Here is a 16,740-nt window from a genome sequence, read left to right as displayed (position 1 = left end):
TATTTATCTATAAACGACTGTTTTCTTTTTCCTGTTAGGTATTTGGCGATTTTCTTCAATTTTCTTATTGATTTGTAAGAACTCTTCACATAGTAAAGATAGTAATTCATCGTTATGTATGTTGCAAATATTTTCCCCAGTTTGTTTCTTCTCATACATTTTCAGTGGTGCATCTGGTCCCATGATGCCCTTGGGATTGGGATTGTTCCTAACTTTCCAGTGACCTCACCTGTTGCTTGTGGGGAAAGCCCCACAGATCTAAGGCTATTGGTTTCATGGAGGCCAGCCTTTTTGGTGTTGGTCTTTTTCCTTAATCCCCTCCTCCTCTTCCTCCTCCTCACCCCTTACTCCTCTTCCTCTTCCTTCTTCCTAGTAAATCTTTATTTTCAGTGGGACACATTTAACATATGAAGATTACACCCAGCTGATGTTTTTTGATGTTGCTCCTTGCTAGAAGGAGGAAGTGGCAAGTTCTCTTTTATGATGGGCCTCCCTTGACCCCCCCCCCCTTTTGGTTTGCAAATGATCTCTCTGAGGGACTCACTGAGTCTTTTTTTCAGTTTCTACTTTTCCCTAAGTTTAGGGACATGTGGCTACTGAAAGACCAGTATTTGCAGGACTTGGTTCATTGTGCTTAGTTTGGGAAAAGAAAGAGAAGAGCTTTGTCAATCTGTATCTAGGCTGACCTCTTTCCCAAAAAGCCTTTACTTTTGGTGTTTCTTCAGCAGGTACATTGTATTTCTTGGGTCCCTTGGAGGTCACTGTCCCTCAGGGCACATTTTATGTCACTCCAGCAACATAGCAGATGCAAAATGGGCAGATATGTACATTAGGCCATAGTGAAAGAAGTCCTGAGTTCTTTCCCGGCTAAGCAAAATTTCCATAGGTTTTGTGTCCTAGATTCTGTAGGGCCTTTGGGAGTATTAAACATTCACACATCTCAACTATGTTTTTTTCCCCCCACAAAATTAGTAGCCCTTTCTTTGCTTCAAATGGGCTTCTGTAGTGCATCTAGGAGACTAAATGTGCTTCTTTCATAAAATATTCTCAGCTCCAATAACCATTATCATGTTAAGAGACAAATGATGTGATGTACCCATAAGAATGTGCTGGGTGATAAAGCCAGCTTTCCCCATCTCCAGCATTTCTCATATTCTCATGTTCTTAAGATCACGTGGAAGCTGTTAGAACACTTTTCCTAGCCCAGGGATTCTGACTTTGTAGGTAAAGGTGGGGCTGAGAAATCTGCATTTTTAGTGAGCGCAGAGGTGGTTCTGATGTCTGTGGTCCTTGGTACTGGCTTTGAGTCCAAGGCCAGATGTCTCAACCTCAGCACCATTGACATTTGGAACATGGTAATCCTTTGTTGCTGGGGTGCTGGTTAGCAACATCTGGGACCTTATCCCTTAGATGTCAGTAGCACCCTCCCCCCATTATAACAATCAGGAATGCCTCCAGACATTGCCAACATGTCCCCTGGGGAGTCAAATCACCCTCAACTGAGAACCACTGACTGAGGGGGAAATAAATGAGAAAATGCTAATTAAAAACAGTTTTTACTTTTATACGTAGATGGTCATACCCTCGCATTGATTTCATTGAACAAATTAAACGAATATTTCTGAGCACCTGATATGCACCAAGCATTTTATATTAAAAATGTTTAATACAATCATGGTTACTTCTTTAACATAAGATGGAAGAAAAGGAAATGTTCTTGTAAGTTAATATCTGTTGAATATGCATTTTTCCTAAATTAATATTCCCAATAGTTTTCTGTAGGATATACCAGAGCTTTAAAATTAATATTAAAAAATTAATATTAATTAACCAATATGAAAAGTAATATTAAATTAAAATGAATATTAAAATTGGCATTGCTTTAGGGAGGATATAATTAAGCTGGTGTGAATTGCTGAACTCTCTAGTGATGAAACAAATTTGATTTATAAACTATACATTTATTTTAATTTAGAAACATAGGAAGAAAGTCATGACGCACCTGCCATAATACTGTTTCTAAAACCTCACCTCTGCTGTAATTTTAGAATCTCTCCTTGGAGAGTCTGTGGTCCACATAAATAAATAACTGTACCCAAACATGCTCATTTCAATGTGAGTTTTTCACATGTTAGTAAAATGTTAAAAATAGACCATGATGTAGGGCACTCAGATATTTAACTCCTTACGTCAGTGACAGGAGGAGCTACAAGGAAGGAAAGAGGGAAAGAAAAAAGGTAGGAAGGGCGGGGGAAGGGAGTGACAGAAGGAGGAAAGAAGAAAGGATGGAAGGAGGAAAGAAAGAAGGAATAAAGGGAAGGAACAGGAATTGATTGAGGATAATGCTCTATAATCTCGGACCACCGGTCAGTAAATTCTATTGAAATTCAAGAGTAGAGACCTACAAGGACGCTGGTGAAACCATTCCTAAAAGGCAAGAAAAAGAAGCCTATTGACATTCAGGAACCCTGAAGAGATCAGCTGACTCTCCATTGTAGACTTTATCCCCTTCCTCCCAGAAAGGTGTGAATACAGCTCAAGACAGGAAAGGAGTCTTTTCTGCAGAGGGTGCTGTTGTTAATGTGTCAATAGTGTGGACAGGCTTTCTGGGCAGTTCCCAATGATATCATTTCTTTGTACTGGAGATCAAGGACCTTTGTGGATTAGGAAAGAAGAACCAGACCCCGGCAGCTGTCTTTCCTGCTGTGTTTGGCAGGCAGCACTGAGTCTCAGAAGAGGACCCCAGGACCTTGGCCAGGGGTTCAGAAAGAAGCAGGCCCACCTAGAAATGGAAACTCCAAAGAGAGTAAGGCGCTCTGGCTTACAAAGCTGGAGAGAGAATAAATAGGAAAATGAAAAACCCCTATCATTCCTAGTGGAAGGCTGAATTCAAGAAACCTGGCTTTATATTATTTTCCTCTGCAGAGAGCGTGCAGAGTAAGATAACTGCTTGCTTTTTAAAAATGCTGTTTTCTGTGTAGGGTGTTTCAGCGTGTGTCCTCTCAGGATTTCCAGACAGTCCCTAAAGGGTCATTAACATTATTTAAATATTCATGCTGGGGGAGGGGACCACAGACTGAAATTTCAGACCGCTCCAGAGTGAGGGATGGTTGGCTACTATCCTAATGCGGCCCCACCTTGTGTATCAGCTGCCTCCTTCCCCACCGATGGCTTTGTTAACACACGCGCTTTGACACCAGGCCACCGGCTGCCACAACGAGGAGGGCAGCGCGACGGCTCTGGAGAGCCGGTGAGCCGGAAGCATCCTCGTCCACACCTTGGCCTCTAGGCCACAACGGGGAGAGCCCCAAAACACAAAGACGCACTTCCTAACCGCTGCCGGCCGTTGTACTTACCCGGGGACAGTCGCGCGGTGTCGAAATGAAGGATTGCTCCCACCTCGGGCAGGAGCTCAGCAGCCCCTGGCGTTGAGAGCGCGCACATACACCCACACGCTTCCACCTACTTACATACACGTACATGTACCCCAACACACACCCGCCTGTGCACACGCCGACACGCCCACCCGTGCACTGACAACAGGTCCACATCCCCAGACACAGAGCCATCTCCCCAGTTAGGAAATACTGGGCTTCACTTGCCTCTATCCATCCATCTCTCCATCCCTCCGCCCCTCCAATGTACCCATTCATTCATTTCGTGGTTTCTCGGTTTGTGCTTTGGATTCCACCAAAGCCAGAGACGCGTGGGTGGATGGGGAGGGCACATGGAAGCGGAGGGGCGGCCCGCGGTCGCCGGGCGCCGAGAGGGGCGGGGAAGGGGCGGGCTCCGGCAGCCCACGGGCGGCGCTCCTGGCCCTCCGGCGCGCCCAGCGGCCGCTGCGCCCGGCAGACGCGCTCGCCCCGGCCCCGGGGCTGCCGCACGTCTTCCCCGGAGCTTCTCAGACGCCCCGCGCCGGAGCAGAGCTCGAGGACTGCGCCCCCCAGGATCCCGCGACCAGAGGTGGGTGGCCCAGGCTGGGGGCGCGGCGGCCTCCGACTCCGCGTCCCCGGGACGCCCTCCTAGTGTTGCGGCCTCAGGCGTCGTCCCCGGGGCGCCCTCCGAGTGTTGGGGCTCCAGGCGTGGGGAAAGGGTGGCCCGGGAGGGGCTGCAGATCTGGGGTGTCCTCCGAAGGATCGCGGACTTTAAAGGGCTTTTATGGCCTTGCCTAGCGGAGCGTGTGCGCGGAGGTGGCCTGGCTGGAAAGGGCTGTGGCCATGTGGCTTTGAATTCCTAGGTTTGGGGGAGGGCCGAGCCTTTGGCTGCTTTATTCAATACTTAGTTATATATGCTTTAGAAAAATAAACTTAGGACCCTTTCTTCTGCCCTCCAACACACACACACACACACACACACACACACACACACACACACACACAGGCGGGCTGTACAGGAAAAGCGGGGAATATCTAAGGGCCGTGGCCACCCCTCCAGATCCGGAGCAGCAGAGGATGGAACCACTGGTTCCAGCTCCCGAGTAAGACGCGGGTCCTTAGATGGCAGCGCTGGGGCGTTGGGGGAGCGCGGGCCGGGGAGGGCCGGGTCCCCGGCCAGCCGGAGCCTCGCGGACTGGGTCTGGGAGCTGCACACTCCGGAGACCATGCAGCCTTTCTGTGCAGGGACGCCCGGAGTACGCGCTGAGCCTGGAAGTTTGGCCTGTGGCTGAGACTCCAGCTGTTAGGACCCGGTGTTTTATCCTGGATAAAGCGGAGGGTACCTCTCTTTGGGCCCTTCGTGGAGACAGTTTGGGGAGTGGAAGGTGCTGGTCGCGGTGGTGCTCGCTGGGCAAACTGTGCCTGTAATCTGGGTGGAGGCAGCGTGAGCTCAGGGATGGGAGCGAGGAGATCCTGGCGGCCCTGAGAAATTCTGGAGAAGCGTACTGGAGGACGAGGGACTGAATCGAAGTCCGTGCGAGCTGGGAGCCCGGGACCCGGCGGAGGAAGGCGGGCGGGCCTGGGAGCGGCGGCGCGGGTGGCCGTGAGCACTGCCGGCTAAGGGGCGGCTGCGCGCAGTGGGGAGCCAGGCAGGGAGCAGAAGAGGCAGCGGGTTACTGAGCTCCCGGCCCTCATGGCAGACGCTCGCCAGCCTTGGGGACCTTTCCCTAATCCGCAAAAAGGGGGCGTCGCGAAGGGCGATGACTCATTTTGAGAGGCCGTGGGTTGTCTCTCCAGACCCGTTCAAGCCAGTTGCGTGGGGCAGTATTGATTTGGCTGTGATAGGCTGTGTGGTCAGACTTTGACAAATCTTTACCCTTCTCTGTAGCAGTTTTAAGTGCAGAGCCATTAATGTAGGCAAGCCTCCCCCCCCCCCCCCCCCCCCCCCGGCAAATGTATTTCTCTTTGAAAAGAGATCTCACACATACACACACTTACCTATACATCTCTACATGGTGCATCTCTGAAGCTGCTAACAAGTTCACAGGGGAAGCAGCCTTCCGTCTTCACATGTTGCCAGGCATCTGGAGGCCACCAGGCACCACTGTGATCCCAGGATGTTGGTTTTTCTTGATTTTGTTCTAATTCAAGAGAGTTTCGCTTAAGCATCACACTTTTCTTCCTGGAAATGGTCCTAATTTCATTAAATATTGTCTCTTTCCTCCCACCTGGCACCATCCCCAACCCCGATCAATAAAATTTCAGAGTAAGGCGTTTACTTTGTCTGTTTAAACGTAAAGCCCTTTAAGAATTAAAACTTGCCCTAACACATCTTCTAAACGGCTGTCCACTGCCAGCTTTCTCCTGCCCAGTTTTGACACTGGCTCTTTGCTCAGAGGGCGCTTTCTCCTTTGAGTGGGCACAACATGGGTCAGGTAGGTCCTGCAATTATTTGGGGCTACACCAATACCATTAGTCAGGAGCCAAGAAAAATGAAAGTAACCCTCCTCGGGTCTCCCAGCATCTTCCCTAGTGGACTGCAAGTTAGGTGTTGAGATGTTTCTCTGGCACCAAAGTTCACTTCAGTTTCTTTCGGGGATGCTGAGGTGCCGGTGGGAGCGGGTGACTGGGTTCTGAGATGGGACAGACATTTTGAAATACCCATTATCTCATAGTTCTGGCATGACGGTTGGCAAGGCTTCCTGCCTGCACAGTTCAGGGTAGTGTAGTCAGATTATTTCACTTCCATAAGTGGCTCGTTCTCAGGAACCTCAGGATTTCAGGCTCATGAGATGAAGCAGGTTGTCTTAACTTCTTATCAAGTAAGGGGGGGGGTAGTATGAGCCATTGGTTGTTTTACGACTAAAACTTATCAATATTTTAGTATAGCACTATTAAATATTACTTTTAAAAATGTGATCACCCTAGATTTTCTAGTTAATTATTAGAATTATTGTCTAGATACCCTCTTTATAGATTTGGTGGACTCCTAAAGCATCCATGTCTCAGATTTCTATCACGGATGCTATTACAAGTCTCTGGGTTGTTTTTTTTTTTAATGGTTTTTATTTTATTTTATTTTTGAGAGAGAAAGAGTACCAGCAGAGGAGGGGCAGAGAAAGAAGGAGACAGAATCAGAAAGTAGGCTGCAGGCTCTGAGCTGTCAGCACAGAGCCCAGCACCGGGCTCAAACTCATGAACCGCGAGATCATGACCTGAGCCGAAGTTGGCTCTTGACCAACTGAGCCACCCAGGCGCCCCTACAAGTCTCTATTTATTAAGATAGTGAGAAATGTTTCAAATAAAAATGAAATTGAGTTTGCATGGAAGTTGTGTTGAGGAGTTTTAATAATTGAAACAGGTGAAACAGGGGCATGTTGAAATTTACTTCTAAGGACCAAAAGGGTGATGTTTAGTTCTATTCTTTAATTTTATACATTTCTTAAAGCTGGTAGAATTGATGATCAATCTTGACTTAGCCTCTAAAATGGCTGTTCTTTGATCTTGAGAAATGATCTTGAGTCATCATTTGCTTAGATGATTGATCAGGGATTCTGTACTACCTATTGGAAATTTGAACAAATTAATTAATGTACTTATCAATAATTTTAGTAAATTTTACTGAAAAATGAAACAACTTTAAGTTCAACAATTTTAGTAAGTTTTGCTGGAAAACATCATCATTTTCTTTATACTGTGTAAACTCTACACCCATGGATAGATTTTCTATGAAGCTAAAAAAGGTTAAGTTTGGGGGTCTCCTCACTGGCACCCACCTTACCCATTAGCACGTTGAGTGGCTTGGGCATGAGGGTGGCAGTGCCTCCATGATCCATGATGAGATTCATGCTCTTTGTAAGGTAATCCCCTTCTAAGAACATATAAGTCTACTGTTACTTAAAAAAAAAAAAAAAAAAAAAAAAGGAGGCGTGCCCGGGTGACCCCATCGGTTGAGCTCCAACTTCAGCTCAGGTCATGATTTCACCGTCTGTGAGTTGGAGCCCCACATGGGACTCTCGGCCATCAGTGCAGAGCCTACTTCGGATCCTCTGTCCCCTCTCTCTCTGCCCCTACCCCGCTTGAGCTCTCCCTCAAAAAAATTAATTAAAAATTGGAAAAAAAAAAAAAAGACCACCATTCAAGTTCTGGACCTTTGCCCTTCAAACATGTTCGTCAGGAATGTATTATTACAGGAGAGTCAAAATCATCTCTATTTCAATATGAAATCCACTATTTTGCTCAAAGAGAAAATTATAAAGTTTGGGTATGTGATTGTCACTAGCACTTGATTAACTAGAATACTTAAGAAATGAATTACATTAAGTAATATAAGTTTAAACCTGAGTTTTAAAAATGCGTTTCAACTGTTGGTGATACAAGTGTGTATCTAAGGGGTAAAATGAAGGGCTACCTTGCTTGGCTTTGCCTTGGTGAGTTTACTGTGGTGACTATATTGTTGTCTGTCCATTGACAATTTAGGACTTTGTAGTCTCTGCGTGATGTCAACACAGATAAAAATTAAGATGTGTAGGAGCACACAAGTGTAATTGTGGAATCCACTCCAGGACGGCCTCTGGAGACCGGCTTTTGAGAAAACAGATCCCAGTACAAATATCATTTCTGTTCTTTGCCCCACTCTCTGGAAGGTTGAGCGCCAGAGAAATGAATTAATCATGACTTTTCCATCGCCTACCGTACAGCAAGATGCACTTTCTCCAGGGTTCGGCCCAGGGTTCTCTTTACCTGTTGAAGTGAATTCTGAGATTGGGGAGGTGCAAGAGAGGACAGACAGCATGGGGGAAGGGCCTGAGGGCATCCTTGGGCCCGTCTACCTCTTTCCCCTTTGGTGTCTGTCTCTGAAATCCAGGCGCACCAGTTCTCCCAGGCCTTGGGGGGTACAGTCAAGTGGAAGCAAGGGATCTGTAACTGACATTGCTCCCCTCTTGGTTGGGGTCTCAGGGTGACCAAATGTGCCATGCAGCCGGAGAAGGTGGCCTGTGGAGGCGGAATGCTCTCATTTTCCCCAGGGATGGGAGGGGAGATGAAGGAACTTCCCTCAAGTGGGTTTGAGGAGCTGGGTGTTTTTGTTTCATCCTTTAAGTCTTGGAGATACGTGTCCTGGTTGAGGGGGTCGTGGGGTGAATGCCAGGGAAGTGGGGGGAGCTGCAGGACACTGTGAAGAATGTTGTTGTCCTTTGACCTTTTGCTTCCTTAGGGGTGGGCAGGACTTTTCTGGTGGGTTTTGCTGCTTGACTGGAGCAGCCTGAGTGAGCAGAGGTCTGCAGATAGTGTGATGCCCAAGTTATCCAGAACCATGGCAGGGCCAAAACACAGTAACGCCTGGGCCAAGTTCTCTGTAAGATCTTGGGCACGCCACTTAAATGGAATCTCAGTTCCCTCACCTACAAAAATGGGAATACCAAAACCTGCCTATCTGAAAACTTGTGTTCAATGAGATATATGGAAGCACCTTGCATGTATTGTATTTCTTAAGTTAAAATCTCTTTTCATCCTTTTTTCTTAATATATATTTATTTATTTAAGTAATCTCTACACCCTGGGCACCTGGGTGGCTCAGTCGGTTAAGCGTCCGACTTCAGCTCAGGTCATGATCTCAGGGTTCGTGAGTTCGAGCCCCGCGTCGGGTTCTCTGCCGACAGCTCAGAGCCTGGAGCCTGTTTCGGATTCTGTGTCTCCTTCCCTCTCTGACCCTCCCTTGCTCATTCTCTGTCTCTCTCTCTCTCAAAAATGAACATTTTTTATATGTTTATATTTTTGTTATATTTTATGTTTATAAACATAAAAATAAATATAAACATTAAATTAAAAAAAAAAAAAAGTAATCTCTACCCCCAACATGGAGCTTGAACTCACAACCCTGAGATCAAGAATCTCATGCTCTGCTGACTGAGTCAGCCAGGTACCCTAAAATCTCTTTTCATGTTTATGGTAGATGCAAATAAATGGTTTTTAAAGTTAATTTTTAAAATTCCAGCAATTTGTGGCAGGTCAATTGTTCATCCTTCACACTGATCAGATGGAAAAGGGTTGAGCACAGAGATTCTGCAAACCTAACATCACCTTCACTGGCCAGCCCCCTTTTGACTTGGGGGAGTCTGGCTGACATCCTTCTTCTCCCATTGCCCCCACAGCACTCGCACTATCACGGCTTCTTCCATTTTTCTTTACTTGCTTCCTCTTTATGCTTTGAGCGAGTCAGAAATTGTTCCTCATCGGACAAACGGACCCAAATTTTCAGGACCCTAATCCTGGGCTTTAAGCTCACTCAGTGACCCGTAGTGTGATGGATGTCAGTGGGACCTCCCTTCCGAAACTCGTGCAAGATTCTTTGCCGGCTCTAATGAGTTTACTCTGTCACTAAGATGGGAACAGGGATTAATATATTAAGTAAAGATGTGCAGCCAGGATTAAAATGAAAACGGTTTTCAGAAGAGCCTGAGAAGCCTCGTTAATCCAATCCTTTTATGTTTTACCATTTAATTTCACAGATTTGCCGTAGATTTTGCAGGCTGGATGAATTATTAAGTAGCACATTACTTTGAATAAATTCTTAAGTGTTACAAATCATTCTTTTATACACACCAGCCTCCAGCCTCGGCCCAAAGCTCTCCACTGAATCAATCCTCTGTGCCAGCGAGGACTGGGGTCTGGACTAGCACGAGCCTGTGCCTTTAAGGAAGTGAGGCGGTTAGAAAAAGTAGCTGGGGATTCACAAGCAATATGATTTAAAAAGCGGAACATTGTAGCTCCTGACCCTGTTTGCAATGCCTCCGTGAAGTTTTCTTTTTAGTCATTGTCTGCGGGAGGGAAATCCCCCTCTTAAAATGTCCCACAAAAGGGGGACCATCCAACTCATGTCCACTGACCCGCTGGTGTATCTAGTCCTACACTGAAGACCCAATTTCCTGGGAATCTACCCTGTTCACTTGGGCAGCATATCTGGACGTGCAGTCTAGTCATACTAGTGTCTATGTAGGGATTCCTGGGCTCTGGCACAGACAGGATCACCCACTTAAGAGGGGCCTGGATACAGCCTTTTGTTTATTTTTTTCTGGATGCTGCCTTTTAAACCAACTCTTCTGGGATGCCAAATAAAGCCTGAGAATTGATCGCATTGGGACACAAGCCTGCAGAGGATACAGATACCTCCCCAGCACCCCACAAGAGTAGTAACTTAGGAGAGAGGGGAATGTGCCCTGGCCCAGGTCCCCAGTGAAGTTCTTTTTTTTTTTTTTTTTAATATTTTTTAATGTTTATCTTTGAGAGACAGACAGACAGACAGAACATGAGTGGGGGAGGGGCAGAGAGAGAGAGAAAGAGAGAGAGAGACAGAATCCGAAGCAGGCTCCAGGCTCTGAGCTGTTAGCACAGAGCCCAGCACCGGGTTCGAACTCATGAACCGCGAGGTCATGACCTGAGCCGAAGTCAGATGCTTAACCAACTGAGCCACCCAGGTGCACCCCCAGTGAAATTCTTAAATAAGCAGATACACTGACCTGCCTGCCTCAGGTCTTGACTGATGTCACTGCTCCAACCCAGAGGCGATCCTAGAACTGCTTCAAAAAGGTCTGTGGCTTCTGCTTGAGCTTTCTGCCCTGTAGGGCCCCTAAACCCCTGATCTCCTTTATAGGATGGACGAGAAATCGAGTCCATATATAAAGATTAAAAAAATGCCAGTCCAGAAGCATTAACCTCTCTTTGAACTACAAAAGGTTGTATGTTATTGCTTCGCACATGCGTTAGTGAGGAGGCCTTGAGGAGGGTTATTACTGTGCAGGGCAAGGATAAACTGTGATGTCGGAGCAGTTTTTCCTGGGTTGTCAGAAGAGGCCAACCCTCTGGAGGTTTCTGCCTGGTGCTTAGCATGCCCCGGGGTTTGTCAAGTTTCGAAGAGACATTTCCCAGGCCTTCCAGGTTTATAGTCTTTTGTCAGAGGGGTGTGGGGTGGGGAGCTACCACTGACATCACACTGAGCACTGTGAAGAGAAGAGTTCCCTAGGTGGCCATCCTGTCTGTAGGCCATGATCTTCACAGCGTGTCTATAGTGAACCGTGAGGCCAGGACTGAGCCACTGTCCTGTAGCAGAAACCAGCCCTGCAGATCCGGGGAAAGCCCAGCCCTGGGCAGGGGAGAGGAAGGGACACTGACCTGCCTTTCCTTCCACCCAGTTAACTGCCTCAAATGCAGATCTCTGGGGGCCTACCCAAGCCCCACACCTGGGTGAAGTGTGTGTAGAAGGTTCTAGAAAGGCCAAACCACACTTTCCTGTAGGCGGTTAACTGACTGCTTTCAGTCCCTCTCCCTGACCGGATTGGCTTACATTATCATGACATCATTTGCTCAGCAGAAACACTTTGGAGCGGTGCCTGATATAAGTTTTGTGATACACCCTACAAACAGAGAAAGAAACCCATTGTTGAGCCCTCTTTACGAAAGGGGCTGGGCAAGTGATTTTCCCAAAGGAATAAATCTTAATTTTCTAGAAAACTCAAGTACTTCACAACTCTGAATTCAAAAGCTCTCTCTGTATGTGTATTAAAATCAAGATCCATGTGCCATGTGCTGTGTGATTCCAAGGCTGTATTTAGCCTGGCAAATTAGTATTTTGCATTTGAACATTTTATCTTTGCAAAGGATAGCAGGCATTCTCCTCTGACACAATCCCAGATGAACAGAATCCATTCATTTGGGGAGGAAAGCCATCAAAGCGTATAGGCAACTTAGATCATATCCAAGGTGCTTGTCATTATCCCTGTTTGGGGATGATTTTTCCTTTAGAAAAAAGTTCGAATCAGTGTTAAAATGCAGCACAGAGATGGGCCCCAAGTGTGGGAGGCATTGCTTTTGCATGAAATCACAATGTGTACATTGTTTTAAAATATTCTTTTCATCATATGCTTCATTACCAAAACAATTCACAGCCTCCCAAGGATGACAGATGTTATAGTATAACCAGCATGGAGGGTATAAAATAGAAGAATGAAAAGGGAAGAAGCCCCTCCCTCTGGGAGCATCAATGAGAATTGGATTTAGTTTTCTAGGGAAGTCCCTGTAATCCCCAGGGACACCTCGATCCTGAGGTTTCTAGTCTGGGGGTGCTGGGAGGAGCTGAGAGGGAAGGGGAAGGGAATTAACATTTTTTGAGTGTCAGATGCTAAACTGGTTGCTTTATCTCCACCATCTTACTTGTTCCTTACAATCGCCACCATTTTTCAAGCGAGGATACTGATGCACTTGGCAGTTATGGAACCAGCCAAGGGCCCCACAGCTGCGTGATGTCCTCCTGTTTCTCCCACTCAGCTTCCTCCTGCTACTAAACCAGTGCTCTGGGGGCCTTGCTGTTCGAAGTGTGGTCTGGGGACCTGTGGCATTGCCAGTACTCAGGAGCTTGTTGAAACGAGAGAATCCTGAGCCCCGTCCCAGACCTACTGAATCAGATTCTGCATTTTAACAAAATCCCCGAGAATCTGTATGCACATTATAGTGTGAGAAGCTCTCTTACCCCATTTGGCGGAGGAAGGTTTGGCAGTCAACCCTATGCAAAGTAGCCAAGCTTCCAGACTGGAATCAGCAGATTCAACCTGAGAGTTTGGTCCGCGAGAGGGGAGGATGCTCCTAGAATCTAGTGGGATAAACACCCTACAATGCACAGGACAGCTGCCCACCATGAAGAATTACCCTCCCCAGAATATCCAGAGTGCTGATGTTGAGGTACCCCGGATCTCGTTGTCTGTCTAGAATTCACACCCTGTATATGTGTTTCCATAGCTTCAGATGCACGTAGCTCTTTAGCAAGCATATCTTAAATGAGAGGATACAAATTGCAGTGTGCTATGCAGATGTGATTCTTTATATTGGGACTTGAAAAGTGACAAAGAGTTTAGATTGCAACATGAAAAGATTTCCATTAGAGTTTTGAGAGCATCTGGCTAAGGTACCCAGGAAGCAGTGGAAATACATCCGAGAACCCTGTACTGATTGCCCCCCACTGGGTCCCTGGCCCCCCACCCCCTTGCCATCCTGCCTGGCAACAGTGCCTTTTGTGTTTTAGTTTCACTTGCCCAGGCCTCTGCCCTATTTTTCAGCTCCCAAGCAAACTGTGTTGGGTCAGCTATGCCACCTGGAGGCTGGGGGAGGAAAGGGGAAAAATGAAGGACTCCCTCCCTAGGCCTTTCCTCTCTGCCTCCTGGGATCTGTGGCTCTGCCTCTTTTCTGGCTCAGCTCCTTTGGCTCCACCACGCTGCAGGCACTTCCGCTGCTAAATATCTATCCTTTGTCCCTTCTCCCTTCTCTCTCCCTTTAGATTCTGGCCCAGAACCTCTGGAACTCTCTCCCCTCCAGCCACTCTGTCTCCCTCCTGCCTTTTCTCTCTGTCTTCCTTCCTTCTGTAAGCTAAAAATCCACCAGAATCACAACTGGGAAGTGAAACCAGCACGCCCAATGTATATTACGGGGGAAGAAAGTTTTGAAGTGAAATTATATCCAGGAAAGAATCCCTGTCATTCATCCTCAGTTTGAAGAGGATTGCTCTTGAGAGGATTGCTACAAACGTCTCCGCCTACTTTCTTGTTTTGTTCTGATTCAACTTAACTTTTTCTTGAGCTCTAGAATTTGAAGACAGAGTTCTTTGTAGGTTCTATTGTGTTTTCCAGCTTTCTTTTGTTGTTGGTATTATAAAATTCATTTTCCAGTACTTTTTTTTCTTAGCTTATTTATTTATTTTGAGAGAGAGGGAGTGAGCAGGGGAGGGGCAGAGAGAGAGAGGGAGAGACAGGATCCCAAGCAGGCTCCCCGCTGACAGCGCAGAGCCCCACGTGGGGCTCAAACTCACGAACCTTGAGATCATGAACTGAGCCTAAACTAAGAATCAGATGCTTAACTGACTGAGCCACCCAGGCACATTATTCACGAAGTAGATTGTTCTAGATAAGCTTTAGAACCAAACTGGATTTATAATGAAGGCATTCCAAGGAGAAGAAAACCTCTTTGCGACTTCTGGGTACCCTCTTTTCATAACCTTTATTATTCCTTGCAAACAAAAGGTGGGGCCATAAAAGTGGAGGAGGCTGTGGGGAGTGGCTGGTGGACTAGGCAGAACATCCAGCCCCAGCACTGAGATCCAGAGGCCAGGGCAGAAGCCAGAGTGCTGGGCCTCTGGCCAGCATGGAGTGTATCTTCCCAGGGCTGTGTTTTTCCAGCAGACCAGCTGATCTGCTCCAGAGGGCTTTAAACTGGAAGGTGGGAGTTCCAGGAAATAGTGGGAGTCAGAACATGAGAGCAGTTCCTATGGAGGATTATCACTTTTATCACAAAAAGGGGGGATTTGACACCTGGTAATTGATTCCTAGTCATTGTTTTGAGAAAATAATTGGGAAATCGTAAGAGGACTAATTTTTGTCTTTAACATCACTCTTAAAGGTATATAAATGAGAGGAAGAAAACCTTAGAGGCCTCTGTCCCCTGAGGCACCACGTTGCCCTCCAACTGACACCCTCTAGATGTTCTCACCCTCATCACATCTCCCCAACTCCTCAAGGGTCCTCTTGGGCTTGATCATATGTGCCATCTCTCGCAAGTTCCACTGAACTCTTTCTGCCACAAACGATACCTTTCAAAATTGGCCTGGAAAAATGCTAGCAAAAATCATCACACAGTTGACTACTGCAAATACTCGGGCAAATACAAAGTAACAATTGCTGGGGCTTTATGAAGAATGGATCCAAACCAAGGACAGACTTTCTACGATCAGAGGAACACATAATACAGTGTATGTACAGTTGAATAAAACCTTGAACCTTTAACACGGGTCTGTTTTCACCCGCAAATTATGATCAAGCTTCTTTTTGAAGAGCATAACTTTGAAAGAGTTCAAATTTTTGTTTTTCTTCAGTGAGTTGGGTCTCCTGTAAGAGCAGATACTCTGAGCGCAAAGTAGATTTCAATTGCTTCTGATAATGCATATTTGTTGAAAGTCGGGCCCTCTTTCAAGTGCCACGTATGTGGTATGTGTTGTCATCTTTGACCCTCATAACATCCTGTCGTGGAAGGCACCGTTATTATTTTGCTTTGTTACAGATGAAGAAAAACGGAGACACAGAACAAGAGCGCATCACTGGTGGCAAAGCTAGATTTGAATCCCTATGGTCTGGCGTTTATAGACAGTCTCTTAATCATTACCCTCTTTATTCTGCCCTCTTAGTGCTTAATACAAGCTCAGCTAGCCCTCTCCTTTTACTGAGGTTAAAGTTCTGAATCTCAGTCTATAAATAAAGGCTTGCAAAACAAAAAACAAAAAACAAAAAAACACCACCAACAACAAACCAGCATTTTAAAATTTACATAAATTAACTTAATTTTGTCTCCAAGTCCTCAACCTGTCCAGCTAACAGAAAATATAACCTCAGTTACTTGGGGGACATGCCCACCTTGTGATTGTATCCAAGGTTTAAGGCTTTAGAAGGTGCTAGGTTGTGGGAAGGAGGCCATCCCAACGCCTGCCCACACTGGTTTCAGCTGTGATTTCCAGGGACGTGTCTACATTGCTTTCGACTGTTTCTGTCCACATGGCCAAGTCTGAGGCTCTCTGCTAGTCTGGGCAGGTGCGGAGGGCCCACAGGAATCCTTGACCAGTCTGTGTACCTGGAGCCCAGAGTCTGCTCTCTGAAACCTTGCCAGTTCCCCTAAGAAATTCCAGGGAGCCGAGGAAAACACCCAGAGGTGGAGGGAGAGAGGACCCTTCCCTTTCCAAAATGCCTTGCATAATCTTGTTGATGGCTTACTTTTTACAAAAGCCAGGAAGAACTTTGACTCCTTCACATCAGATCCCCAAAGCAAGCATTTACGTGAAAAGTCTGGCTGCCTGCCTAAGGAGGGGAGGAAGTAAAAAGAGAAGACATTTATTAAGGTCTCAAAAATGTTCGTGGAGTAGAATGGTGGTTGCCAGGCGCTGGCGGGAAGGAAGAATGAGGAGTTAGTGTTTAATAGGTAGAGTTTCAGTTTTGCAAGAGGAGGAGGGTTCTGTGGATGGATGGCGGAGATGGCTGCACAAGAAAGTGATGTGAAGTAGTTAAGATGGTGCATTTTATGTTATATATATTTTACCACAATCATCAATGCAGAAATTTTATTTCCTTTGTATAAACTTCGGCTCATTAGAAAATTGCAAAAAGAACTCTAGAGAACAAACCGATGGTCACCAGAGTGGAGGTGGGTGGGGGGATGGGTGAAATAGGCGATGGGGATTAAGGAGAGCACTTGGGATGAGCACTGGGTGATGTATGGAAGTGTTGAATCACTGTATTGTGCACCTGAAACTAATACTAAAAAAAAATATTCAATGTTTATT

At 46.4% G+C, this 16,740-nt stretch overlaps 1 protein-coding gene across 9 annotated transcripts in view; it reads left to right on the top strand.

Annotated features, from left to right (window-relative positions):
* The window catches only part of PALM2AKAP2 (PALM2 and AKAP2 fusion), a 567,675-nt gene that overhangs the window by 455,896 nt on the left and 95,039 nt on the right, over positions 1-16,740 (top strand). Inside the window, exon 1 of one of the 9 annotated variants that reach the window (XM_047831468.1) lies at positions 3,816-3,963. The exons of the other annotated variants lie outside the window; for them this stretch is intronic. The gene's annotated coding sequence lies outside the window, so the exon portion shown is untranslated. Of the gene's footprint in view, positions 1-3,815; positions 3,964-16,740 lie in introns of those variants that run through there. 9 annotated transcript variants of the gene reach the window in all.

Source organism: Prionailurus viverrinus, chromosome D4 (genome assembly GCF_022837055.1).
Source record: "Prionailurus viverrinus isolate Anna chromosome D4, UM_Priviv_1.0, whole genome shotgun sequence".
NCBI lineage: Eukaryota > Metazoa > Chordata > Mammalia > Carnivora > Felidae > Prionailurus > Prionailurus viverrinus.
Note: the sequence above shows the minus strand (reverse complement) of the source record. Positions and strands in the feature narration are given on the sequence as shown.